Raw genomic sequence first — 8,745 nt, 5'->3', positions numbered from 1 at the left:
CCTTTTCCTAATATCCAACCTAAACCTGCCCTCTTCAGGCCATTCCCTGGGGTGCTGTCCCTGGTCACCACAGAGCAGAGATCAGTGCCTGCCCCTCCTCTGCCCCTCACAGGGAAGTTGTACCTGCACTGAGGTCTCCCCTCAGTCTCCTCCTCTCCAGCTGAACACACCAAGTGCCCTCAGCTGCTCCTCACACGGCTTCCCCTCAAGGCCCTTCACCATCTTCACTGCCCTCCTTTGGACATTCTCTGATGGCTTTCTAATGATCTTTCCTATAGTGTGGTGCCCAAAACTGCCACAATATCCCAGGTGAGGCCACCCCAGTGCAGAGCAGAGCGGGACAATCCCCTCACCTGAAACACCCTGAGACCCAAAGGATTGGCCCAAGGGCCACACCCTCTCACCTGGAGGAGCTCACAGGCCACGCCCACTCACATGGGACAGCCGAGGCCCTTCCCTTTCCTTCTTAACTCCACCCACCTTCTTCAACCCCCCCCAAAGTCACACCCACCTCACCTGAGACACCCTCAAACTCACATGGGTGACCCCAGATGATGCCTGGATGACCCCAGGTGACACCAAATGACTCCTGGATCACACCAAATGACTCCAAGTGACACCTGAATGACCCCAAATGACTCTTGGATGACCCCAGGTGACCTGTGAATTACCCCAAAGGACCCCATATGACCCCTAGATGACCCCAAATGACCCCTGGATGACACCAAGTGACCCCTGGCGACCCCAGGCGATGCTTTGCTTGATGCCCCCAGGACAGGCTGCCCCTCCTGGCTGCCAGGGCACTGCTAACTCACATTCAACTTCCATAGACCAGCACCCCCATGTCCCTTTCTGCAGCACTGCTTTCCAACCTCTCATTCCCCAGTCTGGCTGTACATCAAGGGTTGCCCCATCCCAGGTGCAGAATCCAGCATTTCCCCTTGTTGAACTTCCTGTGGTTCTGGATCCCTTTGATATTCCTGTTTTGTAAACAAAAGGTTGTTGAAACTCAGAAGCGCAATAAGAGGGAAGGCAGGCACTGAGTTTAAAAGCTCTTTTTTTCTCCCACTTCTGGAGATTCAGTCTGGATCTGAGCAGGCTGGCTGTTTCCCTGCTCTCTGCTTATCCCACTGGATTGGACTGGTTGATAACAGGAATAACACTCAAACAGCTGATTAACCCAACAGGTCACCTTTCATTTCATACCTGCTTTCACCTGCTCCGGTCCCTCTTGGCTACCCAAGTCTCCAAGAGATCAGTCCATGTTGGAGCTGTTCCCTGTGCAAAACACTTCCTTCCAGCTATACCATCTAGCAAAGAGTTTGTCACACACTGAGAGCCTCCCCACAGATCCTTCTTCTTTCCATGGCAGCACAAGGTGCCTGAGTGTGGTGACCTCCAGCACCAGCACCTACAGCTGGACAGTCCTTGCTGTGACCTGCCTGAGCGAGAGTGAGAGGAACCTCTGTGAGCAGCAGGAGCACACAGGAGCTCACCCTGGCCATGCCCCTCACCAGCAAAAGGAAAAAGCTCCAAGAGCTGTGCTGTGTCTGCTCACGCAACTGCTGGCTCACAGCTGGCTCACGTCCACCCCTCTACTCACAGCACACAGGGAAGCTGGAGAACAAGCTCACCAGCACAGGATACTTGGGACAGCAAAACAGACAGAGTTGAAAATGGAACTGGGCTCATTTTTGGAACACATTCACTGACTGGTAACAATCAGGACAGTCCAGATTCCAGCTTCAGTTCATAAAGATTATAAAACAATACAGGTGAGGCACAACAGGAAAAGGGTTGCTCTGTCTGACACCATCTATCGACTGTTGTTTCTGATCCTCCAGGATTTTCCTGATGGGGTGGGCTGGGCATTAGCAACAAGTTAAAAAAGGATGGGATATGAACATGAGTGGTCAGAAATGTCCAAGAAGAGGACCAGAGCAAAGCCCTGAGCTGAGCACTCCTGTACACCAATCCTTCAAGGTGCCTATGGAATTCAAGGCCTTTCCAAGGAGAAAAACGGCTAAAGAAAGGGAAAACCCCAAACCCAGACCAACACAAATGCAACCAAATGAAACACCCCACACAAAACACACACCCACCCCAACCTAATCAGAGTCACTAAATCGGGAAGGAAGGATGTGTAAAGTTGCAGGATCAGAAATTAGTACAGAGGGAACTGAGTGAGGCATCGAGCACAGAAGCCCTGACAGCATCTACTACTCCATGAAAGTATCCCAAGTGCTCAGCACCTGCTGATGCTCTGCCCGCACACAAGAGGGCAAACAGACGGCAACAGCAACCCCCCGCCTCTCCGGCATCTCTCCTCATATCTCCTAGAGACAGAGTTCTGAGCTACGGGGGTCTTTTTTATAGCCCTGAAGACACTTAAGTGACTTGGAAATCTGTCTTTGGACACAGACATTGGAATCAGGTCCTCTGATTGTGGCAGCAGCTGAAACATAGAGCTCGAGATACCCAGGACTTTGCAATTTCCCTTTGTCCTGGATTAACTTCACTCCGTGCAATAACTATGAACCGGTGAAGTCTTTCTTAGACCCCCAGGGAAGGGCACCGATACGACTCAGGTATGTGTGCTGTTCATTTTCACCGAAGGGAATATTCCCCAGGCTAAGGAAGACGCGGGAGTTACACGAAACTGCCCGAGTGAGAAGAGCCAGAGCAGCAAGCAGGTCACTTCGGAGCCGGACGGAGCGATATCTAACAGGGCAAGCACCGCTTTTCCCTCTCGTGTCTGGGCGCTGGTGGCACGGACAGAGGAGGCTCCGGCAGGCACGGGCTGTTACGTAAGGAAAATCTGCATTCCTTGCGTAACGCGGCTCTTTACATAACCCCGGCCCCGGCCGCGGGCAGGGCACCGAGCGGCCACGCGGGACCGGAGCGGGACCGGAGCGCTCGGAGCATCCCGGCGGGGCCATCCCGGAGAACCGCCCCACAGCAACAAACCGTGCCGCCCTCTGCCTACGGGCTGGGAAACAATACAGATGGGAAATGTCACAGGCTGCGGATTCCCATGGCTGACTGCTTAGATGGGCTTTAAGGAAAGAGGACAGGGGCTTTGTAAGTCATTTTGCGTCTAAAACCACAGGACCGTGGAATCATCAAAGTTGGAAGAGATCTCTAAGATCATCCAGTCCCAACATCAGCCCAGCACTACCAGTGTGAGCCCTACACCACCAAACCACATCACCCTGTGCTGCATCCAGACACCTCCTGAACATCTTCAGGGGTGGTGACTCCTCCACCTCCCCAGGCAACCTAATCCAACGCCTGACCACCCGAACAGTGAAAACATAAACATAAGCACAGGCCTGGATACTCAGCCAGATTGGTTTTTACACAGACAGATTGGATAAAATAATAAAGCAATTCCCACCCCCAAGAGGAAAGTCGAGGTTTGTACATAAGAAAACAAAAATTTTGTGTTGGGTTTCTTGCCAGCTCTGCCTGCTTAGTGCTACACAAGCAACATAGGGAAAGTTTATTGGGACTATAAATTGTCACCAGGAATCCCCATGTATGAATGAACTGCCGGGTTGGAGGCTGCAGAGTTTCACTCACTCTAGTGAAAGGAGAGACTTGGAAAAGTTGTAAAACAGAGAAGGGGGATACAGTGGGGACAGGGAAGACTGCAGTTCAACATGTAGCCCAGAGTTCATTTAAGGATATGTGACCTTCGTGCAGTACCACATCTGAACAGTATCTCGCATTTCCCAGTTTCTGGGCAGTTATGTGCTCCATCTGCACCACACAGATACCTCTTATTTGGGAAGGAAGCTTACAACAGGAGGGCCAAAGAACTCAAGTGTGAACCCTTGGCCCAAATGCTCACAAAAAACCTCAGTGGCCATCTAAAAGTAACACAAATGCAGAAACGAGTAGCCTTTAATGGAACTATTTGCATTTCCACTGCAAACATAACATGTAAAACCAATTCTAAACACGCGGGTTAGATCCCAGTATGGACTTATGCAGAAATGACCTAATTCAGAATATTCTTTATTTTAGGGATTTCCAAAATAGACCAAAGGGTTCCCCTCTGTGAGCTCTAATTACACTGTTTCATTATTCATCACGTGCTGGCAGCATCTAATTTATTAGACCGTTGCTTGCTGAATATTTTATGTGCATTCCGAGCAAACAAAATTCCTCTTAAAACAAAGCTGAGTAAAACAGCATCGTATACCAGAGGGGTGGTTAAAAAGTATTTCTACGGCATTGCACACAACTGGCATGAAATGTAACTTTCCAAAAATTCTCTGTTTTATGAATCAGATTTAAGGTCATTCAGCCACACATACAGGTTTGGCTAATGCAGTCAGATCTCTCCTTCTCTGGACAGTTCCAGAATTCCAGATAAATTATGATAAAGTCAGAGCAAGGCAGTCTTCCATCAAGGGTAACTACTTGCAAAGTTCAGGCTAAGAAGGTTTCAGGCAAGCTGGCTTTAAACCAGGGTTTTATAGGGCTGTTGTGACAGGGCAAGGCAGTTGATGCCAGCGAAGAATTTGCCAAGTGGCTGGAAAGAAAGCTTTCCAAATATCCAAATGGCAGCTTACAATTCCAAACACATCCCATCTCGCTTGTAAAGTTTTCTTGTGCAGCAAAGTGTTACAGTATATTCCATTTATAAACTCATGGAAAACTTCTGTTATGTTGTTTCAGAGGCCGATTGTTCGGACTGTACAGATACTTTCCCAGTTTATTTTTAAAGCAGTGGCTGAACAGTCACATCCTTTTACAATGTCCACGGTTCTTCCCACTTCTGGTTTTAAACAGACTTAAATTTGCACATTACATATTTTATTTTATAGTAACATACTACAGGATAATTATACTCACAGGTATCCCTTCAGAAGGGAGAATGTCTCTGGACTGAAAAAGCCCAAAAAACTGGATTCCAAACCTACTCTCAATCCTAATGTCAGTGCAAGTGATTTTAAAAACACTTTGCCCTTTCTATAAGCATAGCTGTACCTTGTATGTACCTTGTATGGTCATATTCCAAACACAACCACTGTGCAAGACGGAGTGTGTGAAAAACTGGCCTAATCAAGGTTTCTCCACCTTGTCCTGCTCTCACACACCTTCTGGAGTGGCAATCCCCAAAACATAGAAAATTTGCTGCTTATGTTTAGGGTATGAACCAAACTTCTGGATTTTCGAATTCCTCTTTAACTCAACACTGAGAAAGACCCAAACATCTGTATCAAGAGCTCTTACTTGCTCTAATTCAATTACAGGACTGAATACTCATATGCCCAAATAATTTCTGCAAGCTTTATGAAAAGCAGTGGATAAGAAAGATGATGCTTTTTGATTTTTTGGCTCTGTAAAACAGACAGATATGATTTTCTTTGTTTAATTTCAATCATTCAATGGAGTAATTTTCTCTCTTCTTGAATGATTACAATTTTCTATATTATTTTGTTTAAAAAGTTGAATGATTCTTCCCTCATAGTGGAGAGTATTCGATAATGCCATTCATCTACGTTTCACATTTGGCACAAACCTCCCCTCTGGCTTTTGGAGATAACTTCATTTAACCATGGGTTTTTCTGCTGTTGGAGTATCAGTAAGTCCTCAGTAAGTAAACGCATGTGCTCCAAGCATATCATTAACTGAACTGATTGAAGATCAGAAAAGCAAGTAGCAGGTCCAATATTGCTTGGGTGCCCCTAATGGCTACGTTATAGATTGAAATATTTCCTTTGATCCATTAGTTGTTTTGTAGTTACCAATATCACAGTCAGTTATATGAAACTATTTACAGAGTGAATTGAAACTCCATTAGCTTTTAAGGCACTGTTCAAATGAAAGCAGTATGTTATTACAGATGAAACAATCTCAAGTGAAAATGAGAGATCATTTGGATGAGTATTCCTTCCAGCTTTAATCATCTCCCAGACAAGATTTGTCTGTTTCTAAAAATAATTGTTAATAATCTAATAATGTATGTTTAGGGCTTTTTTTAAATTATTATTTTATTCCATTCCTCAGTAAATGCTGGCATTTAAAACTTTTACTGCATTTCCTTTTATTAAAATAGACTGACTGCAGAAGAGCAGTCCAATCCCACGTGTGCTGGAATCATACTGTCACCAAAAGAGTAACCTCTAAATAAGGCTTAAAACAAGTTGAAGACATAATAGAAATACAGACTTTTTTAAAAAAAATCATATAAATAAATGTGATCAGCTGTAACTTTGTGGTAAAAGGAAGTGGATAACTCTTTTCTTGTATAGTAAAATTTACCTGAGAGGACCAGTGCTTTCTACACAATAGAAGTGAGCTAACACCCAGATGGCTTCAGAAAGTACTGACATTGTGCAGTGGAAATCACAACATTTAAAAGAATTATGGAGACACTTGCACTACTTTTAGTATGGTGTATAAAAGTACAGCCTACCCACAAACTGGACTGGCAGAAAGACTCCTTCATGGGGCAGAGGGCACACGTTTAACGAGGTGTTGACTGGAATCATGAGGTGTTCTAAGCCTAGGTGCAAAGTTTAATGCTTTATGTTTTGCAGGTGCCAATGGAAGAGTGCAACAACATCTGTGTAGAAAATATGCGATTTCATTGCTGTCAGCCTAATGTTACTTCCATTCCCCAAAGATACATGTGAACTGTTCTCTGTGAGAGCAGAGATGGGACAGGAAACTGGACCCACCAGTCAAATGTATGTTTTGAACACAGCTTGTAAAATTACTGATCATAGTAACTGCTGCTGCAAAAGGTATGAGGACTTGAAGTATTTTCTCGTTAATTTATTACCATTAGCCTATTCTTACAATCCATCCTGCTCTTATTACAAATCTTGCAATAGTATCTTTTTAATGCTTCAATTACTACAGATGTATTTACTAAGTTATGACCTCAGTTTGCCTTTAAGAGTTTCCAATTTGTTACAAAAGAAAAGTTCATTTAAAAACTCATGGTTACCTAGAAAAAGTGTCTATATCCTTATGGATTTGCACTTCAGTGCCCATAGAAGTGTGGCTTGTTTGTTTGTTTGTGTTTGTTTGTTTTTTATTAAGGCATTTCTGAGGTCTCAGTGTGAATTCTCTGGCTTCTGTAACATGTGAACTCACACTGCAAGGTTTTCTTCACTTGGGGCATGCAGAGCTGCCCCTTTTCATGAAAGAAAACTGCAGAAACACAGTTATCTCCGAGACCGTTATTTTTTCACCGCGGTTGGCAGGAAGTCAGCACAAGAGGGAACTATTCCAGACTCTTGCATCCCGCAGAAGACAGATTAAATCAAGTGTGGAGGCAAGCCCCATTTGCCAAGCTGAGAAGAGGAATCCAAGAAGCCGTGGGGTACCTGAGTCCAGCAGGTAGGGCACAGTTACGATCAGAGGGACACCGAGGAGCCCAGACTGTCTGGCAAACCATGGCAGGCAAGTTTGGGCAAGCTCAGGCAGGTGGTTGGGAGAGAGGGTGCAGCATTAGCAGCTCAGCAATCGAGGCGTGCACTGAATGGCTAGAGCAGCAACAGGTGTTCTTTACTCACATATAAGGAGGGCAGGGCAGCTGTGAGTCACACACAGACACTTACAGAATGCACTTTTCCGGGCGCTGTTTGCCTTGTCTGGGTGTAGCTGGCAGCAGCTGATGAAGACATTCAGAGTGACTGTGAGAAAAACACGTACACACACAGCATAAGTCTTTCTTCCCAAGCTAAGATGCTAAACAATGACTATTTTTGTAGTACTAATACCACTTTAAAATTTTTTTTATTATTATGGCTGACTCATTTTCGAATGCTTTGGATTGGTGCATGTGTCATACAACAGCTGGGGCCATAATCCTTGGCCTTTTTTACGAGCATATAATGGTGATTCTGCTGATACCAGTGTAAAGAGTCAAAATATCCGGTCTTCTTTGCAACTCAGATTTGGTACGGTCACCTCCTTTGTTTTCATTTCCGGTTTTTTCCACCAGCTGTGTGAAGTAAAGGAGTTTCTGAAGCCAAAATTCCCTGAGGTTTATGAATGGAGCATTTCTATGCTCACCAAGCTGGGGGGGACACAGAACTACCACAGCCTGACCCCTCACATTTTGGGAGATCTACCTTTACTCTGCTTGTCTTTTTACACAAAGTGCCTTGTTCTTCACTCACTGCATTCCCAGTGCCTCCCTGCATCATGAAGATACCATTAAAATTAAATGTCTTCAGACTGGACTACGAGTATTGTAACCCAAAATTACCAATCATGCCCCTAAAGCTTCGAGGCCCAGAACCTGTCAAAATAAGGTCAAAATATTTCAGATATTAATATCCTCATACCTGCTGAGTCACGCTTGTTTGAGCTTCAGTTATTTGCCTTGGGCTATTTACCTGGTAAGTCTTTCGGGTTTGGCGTGGGTTTTTTCGGGTTTTGTTTATTTTTTAAATATAGACGAGTGCCTGAGGCGCGTTGCTCCGCTGAAGGGCGGACACTGTTGAAAACACTTCTTATTGGGACACATCGCCAGCACACCCCTCGGCTGTCTTCCCCGCACCAGCCTCGCGAATTTCTGCTCTCGAACCAAAGTTTTTCTGCGTTAAAGCACCTTTCGAGGAGTTTTGAAAGAGGCGCCCGTGAAGGCGGCAGCGCTGAGGCGAGCCGGGCGGGCTGAGATGGGCCGGGCGGCAGCTCCCTCCCTCCCTCCTTCCCCTCCCCTCCTTCCCTGCCGCGCCGGCCGGGGGACATGTGACAGAGCCACTTCTGCCTTGA

The 8,745-nt window shown here is 45.7% G+C and overlaps 1 long non-coding RNA gene across 1 annotated transcript; it reads right to left on the bottom strand.

Moving 5' to 3' along the window:
- Positions 1 to 959: 959 nt before the first annotated feature.
- Positions 960 to 8,424, bottom strand: LOC114057798. The gene is made up of 3 exons (XR_003571307.1): positions 8,316 to 8,424; positions 7,539 to 7,658; positions 960 to 980 (listed from the first exon to the last, which is right to left on the bottom strand). It is a non-coding gene; the product is annotated as an uncharacterized LOC114057798 (long non-coding RNA).
- Positions 8,425 to 8,745: the final 321 nt, after the last annotated feature.

The sequence above is a fragment of the Empidonax traillii genome, unplaced genomic scaffold (genome assembly GCF_003031625.1).
Source record: "Empidonax traillii isolate 1590-97213 ecotype Southwest subspecies unplaced genomic scaffold, ASM303162v1 scaffold148:size1803964, whole genome shotgun sequence".
NCBI lineage: Eukaryota > Metazoa > Chordata > Aves > Passeriformes > Tyrannidae > Empidonax > Empidonax traillii.
This window is presented reverse-complemented; position numbering and strand designations above follow the sequence as displayed.